The sequence below is a fragment of the Drosophila virilis genome, unplaced genomic scaffold, assembly GCF_030788295.1.
Source record: "Drosophila virilis strain 15010-1051.87 unplaced genomic scaffold, Dvir_AGI_RSII-ME tig00001890, whole genome shotgun sequence".
Taxonomy (NCBI): Eukaryota; Metazoa; Arthropoda; class Insecta; order Diptera; family Drosophilidae; genus Drosophila; species Drosophila virilis.
In genome coordinates, this window is record NW_027212866.1 from 84,043 (window position 1) to 98,049 (window position 14,007).

A 14,007-nucleotide genomic window follows, 5' to 3' on the forward strand; every position below is an offset into this window, starting at 1 on the left:
GCGTGTGCGTACATTTTACACACAAGCATAGTTTGGATCGGCAGCAGGCAAATGCATTGTTTACATTAAAATTGGCTGCTGATCATGAGGTTGGCAATGCTGGGCTCTTTAGGACGATCTGAATATAGAAAGGTATTAGCCAGGCACCATACATGTAAATTTACTGCTTGGGCACAAAGTCCCAGCTTCAACTCACCTGGCAGTCCTCGGCTAGATACTTATCTCAGAGAGAATGTTCCGATTTGGCTCCGGAATGCGCACTTTTGGTATGCTGGGTATTTGTGCGATAGAGAAAAAGTGTTATTATTGGTGGTGCACAATATAAATCGGCTGTGTTGTTATTGTTAAATGGGCATATTTGGTGTGTTTGGGCACAATTGGATCTGGCTGCGCAGTTGTATGTTGGTTTAAATGGGCATATATGGATTTTAGGCTCAATATAAATCGGCTGTGCTGTTTGCGGCTGGTTTGGGGCAGTCGCGGGGTCGAGATCTTCCGGGTAGGTACTGTCTGTGATAGCGGAGCCGCGCACAAGGCACTGCACCACTATGTTTCATCATATGCACCCACCCTTGGCTTTCATTCTCATTATACATGTTTGTAGATGGCTCTTTTTGTATTATACATGTTTGTAAATAGCTTGTTTTGCATATTGTTAGTGGTTTGGCGTTTGTTTTAGCTGAAGCTAGTTGTTTGATGGTCAGGTGGCTGATATTTGGCTCGTTTCGGCTGAACTATGGTATCTGGTATGACATGGCATCAGAATTGAGAATTTTAAACAGATTGGTACTTTGAGGCTGGCCTATTCGAACTATACATATGGAAATGCATTAAATTTGGAATACGTTTGAAATTTGTATGTGGACAGACACTGACATTTGCCCAGGGATGGGTATGCAAGTGTATGTACAATTTATTGGGCCTATGGAATATTGGCTAACAAATTGATTTGCATGGCAGTGGCCAGCAGCAGACAGGGTATAGGTTAACAATTTAAATGGCCTAATTTTGAGACGAGTGGGGATATGGAGATGGATTTGAGTCCTTTGGAGCGGGATCACCTTCAGCGCAGTCTCATTTTAGGCCGGCATCTGGTGGTATCCGCTGGAGCGGGGGCGATTGCAACTCATATGCGTGTGCGTACATTTTACACACAAGCATAGTTTGGATCGGCAGCAGGCAAATGCATTGTTTACATTTAAATTGGCTGGTGATCATGAGGTTGGCAATGCTGGTCTCTTTAGGACGATCTGAATATAGAAAGGTATTAGCCAGGCACCATACATGTAAATTTACTGCTTGGGCACAAAGTCCCAGCTTCAACTCACCTGGCAGTCCTCGGCTAGATACATATCTCAGAGAGAATGTTCCGATTTGGCTCCGGAATGCGCACTTTTGGTATGCTGGGTATTTGTGCGATAGAGAAAAAGTGTTATTATTGGTGGTGCACAATATAAATCGGCTGTGTTGTTATTGTTAAATGGGCATATTTGGTGTGTTTGGGCACAATTGGATCTGGCTGCGCAGTTGTATGTTGGTTTAAATGGGCATATATGGATTTTAGGCTCAATATAAATCGGCTGTGCTGTTTGCGGCTGGTTTGGGGCAGTCGCGGGGTCGAGAGCTTCCTATTCGAACTATACATATGGAAATGCATTAAATTTGGAATACGTTTGAAATTTGTATGTGGACAGACACTGACATTTGCCCAGGGATGGGTATGCAAGTGTATGTACAATTTATTGGGCCTATGGAATATTGGCTAACAAATTGATTTGCATGGCAGTGGCCAGCAGCAGACAGGGTATAGGTTAACAATTTAAATGGCCTAATTTTGAGACGAGTGGGGATATGGAGATGGATTTGAGTCCTTTGGAGCGGGATCACCTTCAGCGCAGTCTCATTTTAGGCCGGCATCTGGTGGTATCCGCTGGAGCGGGGGCGATTGCAACTCATATGCGTGTGCGCACATTTTACACACAAGCATATTTTGGATCGGCAGCAGGCAAATGCATTGTTTACATTTAAATTGGCTGGTGATCATGAGGTTGGCAATGCTGGGCTTTTTAGAACGATCTGAATATAGAATGGTATTAGCCAGGCACCATACATGTAAATTTACTGCTTGGGCACAAAGTCCCAGCTTCAACTCACCTGGCAGTCCTCGGCTAGATACTTATCTCAGAGAGAATGTTCCGATTTGGCTCCGGAATGCGCACTTTTGGTATGCTGGGTATTTGTGGGATAGAGAATGAGTGTTATTATTAGCAGTGCACAATATAAATCGGCTGTGTTGTTATTGTTAAATGGGCATATTTGGTGTGTTTGGGCACAGTTGGATCTGGCTGCGCAGTTGTATGTTGGTTTAAATGGGCATATATGGATTTTAGGCTCAATATAAATCGGCTGTGCTGTTTGCGGCTGGTTTGGGGCAGTCGCGGGGTCGAGATCTTCCGGGTAGGTACTGTCTGTGATAGCGGAGCCGCGCACAAGGCACTGCACTACTATGTTTCATCATATGCACCCACCCTTGGCTTTCATTCTCATTATACATGTTTGTAGATGGCTCTTTTTGTATTATACATGTTTGTAAATAGCTTGTTTTGCATATTGTTAGTGGTTTGGCGTTTGTTTTAGCTGAAGCTAGTTGTTTGATGGTCAGGTGGCTGATATTTGGCTCGTTTCGGCTGAACTATGGTATCTGGTATGACATGGCATCAGAATTGAGAATTTTAAACAGATTGGTACTTTGAGACGGGCCTATTCGAACTATACATATGGGAATGCATTAAATTTGGAATAAGTTTGAAATTTGTATGTAGACAGACACTGACATTTGCCCAGAAATGGGTATGCAAGTGTATGTAAAATTAATTGGGCCTATGGAATATTGGCTAACAAATTGATTTGCATGGCAGTGGCCAGCAGCAGACAGGGTATAGATAAACAATTTAAATAGGCTAATTTTGAGACGAGTGGGGATATGGAGATGGATTTGAGTCCTTTGGAGCGGTATCACCTTCAGCGCAGTCTCATTTTAGGCCGGCATCTGGTGGTATCCGCTGGAGCGGGGGCGATTGCAACTCATATGCGTGTGCGTACATTTTACACACAAGCATAGTTTGGATCGGCAGCAGGCAAATGCATTGTTTACATTAAAATTGGCTGCTGATCATGAGGTTGGCAATGCTGGGCTCTTTAGGACGATCTGAATATAGAAAGGTATTAGCCAGGCACCATACATGTAAATTTACTGCTTGGGCACAAAGTCCCAGCTTCAACTCACCTGGCAGTCCTCGGCTAGATACTTATCTCAGAGAGAATGTTCCGATTTGGCTCCGGAATGCGCACTTTTGGTATGCTGGATGTTTTGTGAAATAGAGAAAAGTGTTATTATTGGTAGTGCACAATATAAATCGGCTGTGTTGTTATTGTTAAATGGGCATATTTGGTGTGTTTGGGCACAATTGGATCTGGCTGCGCAGTTGTATGTTGGTTTAAATGGGCATATATGGATTTTAGGCTCAATATAAATCGGCTGTGCTGTTTGCGGCTGGTTTGGGGCAGTCGCGGGGTCGAGATCTTCCAGGTAGGTACTGTCTGTGATAGCGGAGCCGCGCACAAGGCACTGCACCACTATGTTTCATCATATGCACCCACCCTTGGCTTTCATTCTCATTATACATGTTTGTAGATGGCTCTTTTTGTATTATACATGTTTGTAAATAGCTTGTTTTGCATATTGTTAGTGGTTTGGCGTTTGTTTTAGCTGAAGCTAGTTGTTTGATGGTCAGGTGGCTGATATTTGGCTCGTTTCGGCTGAACTATGGTATCTGGTATGACATGGCATCAGAATTGAGAATTTTAAACAGATTGGTACTTTGAGGCTGGCCTATTCGAACTATACATATGGAAATGCATTAAATTTGGAATAAGTTTGAAATTTGTATGTGGACCGACACTGACATTTGCCCAGGGATGGGTATGCAAGTGTATGTACAATTTATTGGGCCTATGGAATATTGGCTAACAAATTGATTTGCATGGCAGTGGCCAGCAGCAGACAGGGTATAGGTTAACAATTTAAATGGCCTAATTTTGAGACGAGTGGGGATATGGAGATGGATTTGAGTCCTTTGGAGCGGGATCACCTTCAGCGCAGTCTCATTTTAGGCCGGCATCTGGTGGTATCCGCTGGAGCGGGGGCGATTGCAACTCATATGCGTGTGCGCACATTTTACACACAAGCATATTTTGGATCGGCAGCAGGCAAATGCATTGTTTACATTTAAATTGGCTGGTGATCATGAGGTTGGCAATGCTGGGCTTTTTAGAACGATCTGAATATAGAAAGGTATTAGCCAGGCACCATACATGTAAATTTACTGCTTGGGCACAAAGTCCCATCTTCAACTCACCTGGCAGTCCTCGGCTAGATACTTATCTCAGACACGAGGCACTGCACTACTATGGATTTGAGTCCTTTGGAGCGGTATCACCTTCAGCGCAGTCTCATTTTAGGCCGGCATCTGGTGGTATCCGCTGGAGCGGGGGCGATTGCAACTCATATGCGTGTGCGTACATTTTACACACAAGCATAGTTTGGATCGGCAGCAGGCAAATGCATTGTTTACATTTAAATTGGCTGGTGATCATGAGGTTGGCAATGCCGGGCTCTTTAGGACGATCTGAATATAGAAAGGTATTAGCCAGGCACCATACATGTAAATTTACTGCTTGGGCACAAAGTCCCAGCTTCAACTCACCTGGCAGTCCTCGGCTAGATACATATCTCAGAGAGAATGTTCCGATTTGGCTCCGGAATGCGCACTTTTGGTATGCTGGGTATTTGTGCGATAGAGAAAAAGTGTTATTATTGGTGGTGCACAATATAAATCGGCTGTGTTGTTATTGTTAAATGGGGATATTTGGTGTGTTTGGGCACAATTGGATCTGGCTGCGCAGTTGTATGTTGGTTTAAATGGGCATATATGGATTTTAGGCTCAATATAAATCGGCTGTGCTGTTTGCGGCTGGTTTGGGGCAGTCGCGGGGTCGAGATCTTCCGGGTAGGTACTGTCTGTGATAGCGGAGCCGCGCACAAGGCACTGCACCACTATGTTTCATCATATGCACCCACCCTTGGCTTTCATTCTCATTATACATGTTTGTAGATGGCTCTTTTTGTATTATACATGTTTGTAAATAGCTTGTTTTGCATATTGTTAGTGGTTTGGCGTTTGTTTTAGCTGAAGCTAGTTGTTTGATGGTCAGGTGGCTGATATTTGGCTCGTTTCGGCTGAACTATGGTATCTGGTATGACATGGCATCAGAATTGAGAATTTTAAACAGATTGGTACTTTGAGGCTGGCCTATTCGAACTATACATATGGAAATGCATTAAATTTGGAATACGTTTGAAATTTGTATGTGGACAGACACTGACATTTGCCCAGGGATGGGTATGCAAGTGTATGTACAATTTATTGGGCCTATGGAATATTGGCTAACAAATTGATTTGCATGGCAGTGGCCAGCAGCAGACAGGGTATAGGTTAACAATTTAAATGGCCTAGTTTTGAGACGAGTGGGGATATGGAGATGGATTTGAGTCCTTTGGAGCGGGATCACCTTCAGCGCAGTCTCATTTTAGGCCGGCATCTGGTGGTATCCGCTGGAGCGGGGGCGATTGCAACTCATATGCGTCTGCGCACATTTTACACACAAGCATATTTTGGATCGGCAGCAGGCAAATGCATTGTTTACATTTAAATTGGCTGGTGATCATGAGGTTGGCAATGCTGGGCTTTTTAGAACGATCTGAATATAGAAAGGTATTAGCCAGGCACCATATATGTAAATTTACTGCTTGGGCACAAAGTCCCAGCTTCAACTCACCTGGCAGTCCTCGGCTAGATACTTATCTCAGAGAGAATGTTCCGATTTGGTTCCGGAATGCGCACTTTTGGTATGCTGGGTATTTGTGGGATAGAGAATGAGTGTTATTATTGGCAGTGCACAATATAAATCGGCTGTGTTGTTATTGTTAAATGGGCATATTTGGTGTGTTTGGGCACAATTGGATCTGGCTGCGCAGTTGTATGTTGGTTTAAATGGGCATATATGGATTTTAGGCTCAATATAAATCGGCTGTGCTGTTTGCGGCTGGATTGGGGCAGTCGCGGGGTCGAGATCTTCCGGGTAGGTACTGTCTGTGATAGCGGAGCCGCGCACAAGGCACTGCACCACTATGTTTCATCATATGCACCCACCCTTGGCTTTCATTCTCATTATACATGTTTGTAGATGGCTCTTTTTGTATTATACATGTTTGTAAATAGCTTGTTTTGCATATTGTTAGTGGTTTGGCGTTTGTTTTAGCTGAAGCTAGTTGTTTGATGGTCAGGTGGCTGATATTTGGCTCGTTTCGGCTGAACTATGGTATCTGGTATGACATGGCATCAGAATTGAGAATTTTAAACAGATTGGTACTTTGAGACGGGCCTATTCGAACTATACATATGGGAATGCATTAAATTTGGAATAAGTTTGAAATTTGTATGTAGACAGACACTGACATTTGCCCAGAAATGGGTATGCAAGTGTATGTAAAATTAATTGGGCCTATGGAATATTGGCTAACAAATTGATTTGCATGGCAGTGGCCAGCAGCAGACAGGGTATAGATAAACAATTTAAATAGGCTAATTTTGAGACGAGTGGGGATATGAAGATGGATTTGAGTCCTTTGGAGCGGTATCACCTTCAGCGCAGTCTCATTTTAGGCCGGCATCTGGTGGTATCCGCTGGAGCGGGGGCGATTGCAACTCATATGCGTGTGCGTACATTTTACACACAAGCATAGTTTGGATCGGCAGCAGGCAAATGCATTGTTTACATTAAAATTGGCTGCTGATCATGAGGTTGGCAATGCTGGGCTCTTTAGGACGATCTGAATATAGAAAGGTATTAGCCAGGCACCATACATGTAAATTTACTGCTTGGGCACAAAGTCCCAGCTTCAACTCACCTGGCAGTCCTCGGCTAGATACTTATCTCAGAGAGAATGTTCCGATTTGGCTCCGGAATGCGCACTTTTGGTATGCTGGGTATTTGTGCGATAGAGAAAAAGTGTTATTATTGGTGGTGCACAATATAAATCGGCTGTGTTGTTATTGTTAAATGGGCATATTTGGTGTGTTTGGGCACAATTGGATCTGGCTGCGCAGTTGTATGTTGGTTTAAATGGGCATATATGGATTTTAGGCTCAATATAAATCGGCTGTGCTGTTTGCGGCTGGTTTGGGGCAGTCGCGGGGTCGAGATCTTCCGGGTAGGTACTGTCTGTGATAGCGGAGCCGCGCACAAGGCACTGCACCACTATGTTTCATCATATGCACCCACCCTTGGCTTTCATTCTCATTATACATGTTTGTAGATGGCTCTTTTTGTATTATACATGTTTGTAAATAGCTTGTTTTGCATATTGTTAGTGGTTTGGCGTTTGTTTTAGCTGAAGCTAGTTGTTTGATGGTCAGGTGGCTGATATTTGGCTCGTTTCGGCTGAACTATGGTATCTGGTATGACATGGCATCAGAATTGAGAATTTTAAACAGATTGGTACTTTGAGGCTGGCCTATTCGAACTATACATATGGAAATGCATTAAATTTGGAATACGTTTGAAATTTGTATGTGGACAGACACTGACATTTGCCCAGGGATGGGTATGCAAGTGTATGTACAATTTATTGGGCCTATGGAATATTGGCTAACAAATTGATTTGCATGGCAGTGGCCAGCAGCAGACAGGGTATAGGTTAACAATTTAAATGGCCTAATTTTGAGACGAGTGGGGATATGGAGATGGATTTGAGTCCTTTGGAGCGGGATCACCTTCAGCGCAGTCTCATTTTAGGCCGGCATCTGGTGGTATCCGCTGGAGCGGGGGCGATTGCAACTCATATGCGTGTGCGTACATTTTACACACAAGCATAGTTTGGATCGGCAGCAGGCAAATGCATTGTTTACATTTAAATTGGCTGGTGATCATGAGGTTGGCAATGCTGGTCTCTTTAGGACGATCTGAATATAGAAAGGTATTAGCCAGGCACCATACATGTAAATTTACTGCTTGGGCACAAAGTCCCAGCTTCAACTCACCTGGCAGTCCTCGGCTAGATACATATCTCAGAGAGAATGTTCCGATTTGGCTCCGGAATGCGCACTTTTGGTATGCTGGGTATTTGTGCGATAGAGAAAAAGTGTTATTATTGGTGGTGCACAATATAAATCGGCTGTGTTGTTATTGTTAAATGGGCATATTTGGTGTGTTTGGGCACAATTGGATCTGGCTGCGCAGTTGTATGTTGGTTTAAATGGGCATATATGGATTTTAGGCTCAATATAAATCGGCTGTGCTGTTTGCGGCTGGTTTGGGGCAGTCGCGGGGTCGAGAGCTTCCTATTCGAACTATACATATGGAAATGCATTAAATTTGGAATACGTTTGAAATTTGTATGTGGACAGACACTGACATTTGCCCAGGGATGGGTATGCAAGTGTATGTACAATTTATTGGGCCTATGGAATATTGGCTAACAAATTGATTTGCATGGCAGTGGCCAGCAGCAGACAGGGTATAGGTTAACAATTTAAATGGCCTAATTTTGAGACGAGTGGGGATATGGAGATGGATTTGAGTCCTTTGGAGCGGGATCACCTTCAGCGCAGTCTCATTTTAGGCCGGCATCTGGTGGTATCCGCTGGAGCGGGGGCGATTGCAACTCATATGCGTGTGCGCACATTTTACACACAAGCATATTTTGGATCGGCAGCAGGCAAATGCATTGTTTACATTTAAATTGGCTGGTGATCATGAGGTTGGCAATGCTGGGCTTTTTAGAACGATCTGAATATAGAATGGTATTAGCCAGGCACCATACATGTAAATTTACTGCTTGGGCACAAAGTCCCAGCTTCAACTCACCTGGCAGTCCTCGGCTAGATACTTATCTCAGAGAGAATGTTCCGATTTGGCTCCGGAATGCGCACTTTTGGTATGCTGGGTATTTGTGGGATAGAGAATGAGTGTTATTATTAGCAGTGCACAATATAAATCGGCTGTGTTGTTATTGTTAAATGGGCATATTTGGTGTGTTTGGGCACAGTTGGATCTGGCTGCGCAGTTGTATGTTGGTTTAAATGGGCATATATGGATTTTAGGCTCAATATAAATCGGCTGTGCTGTTTGCGGCTGGTTTGGGGCAGTCGCGGGGTCGAGATCTTCCGGGTAGGTACTGTCTGTGATAGCGGAGCCGCGCACAAGGCACTGCACTACTATGTTTCATCATATGCACCCACCCTTGGCTTTCATTCTCATTATACATGTTTGTAGATGGCTCTTTTTGTATTATACATGTTTGTAAATAGCTTGTTTTGCATATTGTTAGTGGTTTGGCGTTTGTTTTAGCTGAAGCTAGTTGTTTGATGGTCAGGTGGCTGATATTTGGCTCGTTTCGGCTGAACTATGGTATCTGGTATGACATGGCATCAGAATTGAGAATTTTAAACAGATTGGTACTTTGAGACGGGCCTATTCGAACTATACATATGGGAATGCATTAAATTTGGAATAAGTTTGAAATTTGTATGTAGACAGACACTGACATTTGCCCAGAAATGGGTATGCAAGTGTATGTAAAATTAATTGGGCCTATGGAATATTGGCTAACAAATTGATTTGCATGGCAGTGGCCAGCAGCAGACAGGGTATAGATAAACAATTTAAATAGGCTAATTTTGAGACGAGTGGGGATATGGAGATGGATTTGAGTCCTTTGGAGCGGTATCACCTTCAGCGCAGTCTCATTTTAGGCCGGCATCTGGTGGTATCCGCTGGAGCGGGGGCGATTGCAACTCATATGCGTGTGCGTACATTTTACACACAAGCATAGTTTGGATCGGCAGCAGGCAAATGCATTGTTTACATTAAAATTGGCTGCTGATCATGAGGTTGGCAATGCTGGGCTCTTTAGGACGATCTGAATATAGAAAGGTATTAGCCAGGCACCATACATGTAAATTTACTGCTTGGGCACAAAGTCCCAGCTTCAACTCACCTGGCAGTCCTCGGCTAGATACTTATCTCAGAGAGAATGTTCCGATTTGGCTCCGGAATGCGCACTTTTGGTATGCTGGATGTTTTGTGAAATAGAGAAAAGTGTTATTATTGGTAGTGCACAATATAAATCGGCTGTGTTGTTATTGTTAAATGGGCATATTTGGTGTGTTTGGGCACAATTGGATCTGGCTGCGCAGTTGTATGTTGGTTTAAATGGGCATATATGGATTTTAGGCTCAATATAAATCGGCTGTGCTGTTTGCGGCTGGTTTGGGGCAGTCGCGGGGTCGAGATCTTCCAGGTAGGTACTGTCTGTGATAGCGGAGCCGCGCACAAGGCACTGCACCACTATGTTTCATCATATGCACCCACCCTTGGCTTTCATTCTCATTATACATGTTTGTAGATGGCTCTTTTTGTATTATACATGTTTGTAAATAGCTTGTTTTGCATATTGTTAGTGGTTTGGCGTTTGTTTTAGCTGAAGCTAGTTGTTTGATGGTCAGGTGGCTGATATTTGGCTCGTTTCGGCTGAACTATGGTATCTGGTATGACATGGCATCAGAATTGAGAATTTTAAACAGATTGGTACTTTGAGGCTGGCCTATTCGAACTATACATATGGAAATGCATTAAATTTGGAATAAGTTTGAAATTTGTATGTGGACCGACACTGACATTTGCCCAGGGATGGGTATGCAAGTGTATGTACAATTTATTGGGCCTATGGAATATTGGCTAACAAATTGATTTGCATGGCAGTGGCCAGCAGCAGACAGGGTATAGGTTAACAATTTAAATGGCCTAATTTTGAGACGAGTGGGGATATGGAGATGGATTTGAGTCCTTTGGAGCGGGATCACCTTCAGCGCAGTCTCATTTTAGGCCGGCATCTGGTGGTATCCGCTGGAGCGGGGGCGATTGCAACTCATATGCGTGTGCGCACATTTTACACACAAGCATATTTTGGATCGGCAGCAGGCAAATGCATTGTTTACATTTAAATTGGCTGGTGATCATGAGGTTGGCAATGCTGGGCTTTTTAGAACGATCTGAATATAGAAAGGTATTAGCCAGGCACCATACATGTAAATTTACTGCTTGGGCACAAAGTCCCAGCTTCAACTCACCTGGCAGTCCTCGGCTAGATACTTATCTCAGAGAGAATGTTCCGATTTGGCTCCGGAATGCGCACTTTTGGTATGCTGGGTATTTGTGCGATAGAGAAAAAGTGTTATTATTGGTGGTGCACAATATAAATCGGCTGTGTTGTTATTGTTAAATGGGGATATTTGGTGTGTTTGGGCACAATTGGATCTGGCTGCGCAGTTGTATGTTGGTTTAAATGGGCATATATGGATTTTAGGCTCAATATAAATCGGCTGTGCTGTTTGCGGCTGGTTTGGGGCAGTCGCGGGGTCGAGATCTTCCGGGTAGGTACTGTCTGTGATAGCGGAGCCGCGCACAAGGCACTGCACCACTATGTTTCATCATATGCACCCACCCTTGGCTTTCATTCTCATTATACATGTTTGTAGATGGCTCTTTTTGTATTATACATGTTTGTAAATAGCTTGTTTTGCATATTGTTAGTGGTTTGGCGTTTGTTTTAGCTGAAGCTAGTTGTTTGATGGTCAGGTGGCTGATATTTGGCTCGTTTCGGCTGAACTATGGTATCTGGTATGACATGGCATCAGAATTGAGAATTTTAAACAGATTGGTACTTTGAGGCTGGCCTATTCGAACTATACATATGGAAATGCATTAAATTTGGAATACGTTTGAAATTTGTATGTGGACAGACACTGACATTTGCCCAGGGATGGGTATGCAAGTGTATGTACAATTTATTGGGCCTATGGAATATTGGCTAACAAATTGATTTGCATGGCAGTGGCCAGCAGCAGACAGGGTATAGGTTAACAATTTAAATGGCCTAGTTTTGAGACGAGTGGGGATATGGAGATGGATTTGAGTCCTTTGGAGCGGGATCACCTTCAGCGCAGTCTCATTTTAGGCCGGCATCTGGTGGTATCCGCTGGAGCGGGGGCGATTGCAACTCATATGCGTCTGCGCACATTTTACACACAAGCATATTTTGGATCGGCAGCAGGCAAATGCATTGTTTACATTTAAATTGGCTGGTGATCATGAGGTTGGCAATGCTGGGCTTTTTAGAACGATCTGAATATAGAAAGGTATTAGCCAGGCACCATATATGTAAATTTACTGCTTGGGCACAAAGTCCCAGCTTCAACTCACCTGGCAGTCCTCGGCTAGATACTTATCTCAGAGAGAATGTTCCGATTTGGTTCCGGAATGCGCACTTTTGGTATGCTGGGTATTTGTGGGATAGAGAATGAGTGTTATTATTGGCAGTGCACAATATAAATCGGCTGTGTTGTTATTGTTAAATGGGCATATTTGGTGTGTTTGGGCACAATTGGATCTGGCTGCGCAGTTGTATGTTGGTTTAAATGGGCATATATGGATTTTAGGCTCAATATAAATCGGCTGTGCTGTTTGCGGCTGGTTTGGGGCAGTCGCGGGGTCGAGATCTTCCGGGTAGGTACTGTCTGTGATAGCGGAGCCGCGCACAAGGCACTGCACTACTATGTTTCATCATATGCACCCACCCTTAGCTTTCATTCTCATTATACATGTTTGTAGATGGCTCTTTTTGTATTATACATGTTTGTAAATAGCTTGTTTTGCATATTGTTAGTGGTTTGGCGTTTGTTTTAGCTGAAGCTAGTTGTTTGATGGTCAGGTGGCTGATATTTGGCTCGTTTCGGCTGAACTATGGTATCTGGTATGACATGGCCTCAGAATTGAGAATTTTAAACAGATTGGTACTTTGAGACGGGCCTATTCGAACTATACATATGGGAATGCATTAAATTTGGAATAAGTTTGAAATTTGTATGTAGACAGACACTGACATTTGCCCAGAAATGGGTATGCAAGTGTATGTAAAATTAATTGGGCCTATGGAATATTGGCTAACAAATTGATTTGCATGGCAGTGGCCAGCAGCAGACAGGGTATAGATAAACAATTTAAATAGGCTAATTTTGAGACGAGTGGGGATATGGAGATGGATTTGAGTCCTTTGGAGCGGTATCACCTTCAGCGCAGTCTCATTTTAGGCCGGCATCTGGTGGTATCCGCTGGAGCGGGGGCGATTGCAACTCATATGCGTGTGCGCACATTTTACACACAAGCATAGTTTGGATCGGCAGCAGGCAAATGCATTGTTTACATTAAAATTGGCTGCTGATCATGAGGTTGGCAATGCTGGGCTCTTTAGGACGATCTGAATATAGAAAGGTATTAGCCAGGCACCATACATGTAAATTTACTGCTTGGGCACAAAGTCCCAGCTTCAACTCACCTGGCAGTCCTCGGCTAGATACTTATCTCAGAGAGAATGTTCCGATTTGGCTCCGGAATGCGCACTTTTGGTATGCTGGATGTTTTGTGAAATAGAGAAAAGTATTATTATTGGTAGTGCACAATATAAATCGGCTGTGTTGTTATTGTTAAATGGGCATATTTGGTGTGTTTGGGCACAATTGGATCTGGCTGCGCAGTTGTATGTTGGTTTAAATGGGCATATATGGATTTTAGGCTCAATATAAATCGGCTGTGCTGTTTGCGGCTGGTTTGGGGCAGTCGCGGGGTCGAGATCTTCCAGGTAGGTACTGTCTGTGATAGCGGAGCCGCGCACAAGGCACTGCACCACTATGTTTCATCATATGCACCCACCCTTGGCTTTCATTCTCATTATACATGTTTGTAGATGGCTCTTTTTGTATTATACATGTTTGTAAATAGCTTGTTTTGCATATTGTTAGTGGTTTGGAGTTTGTTTTAGCTGAAGCT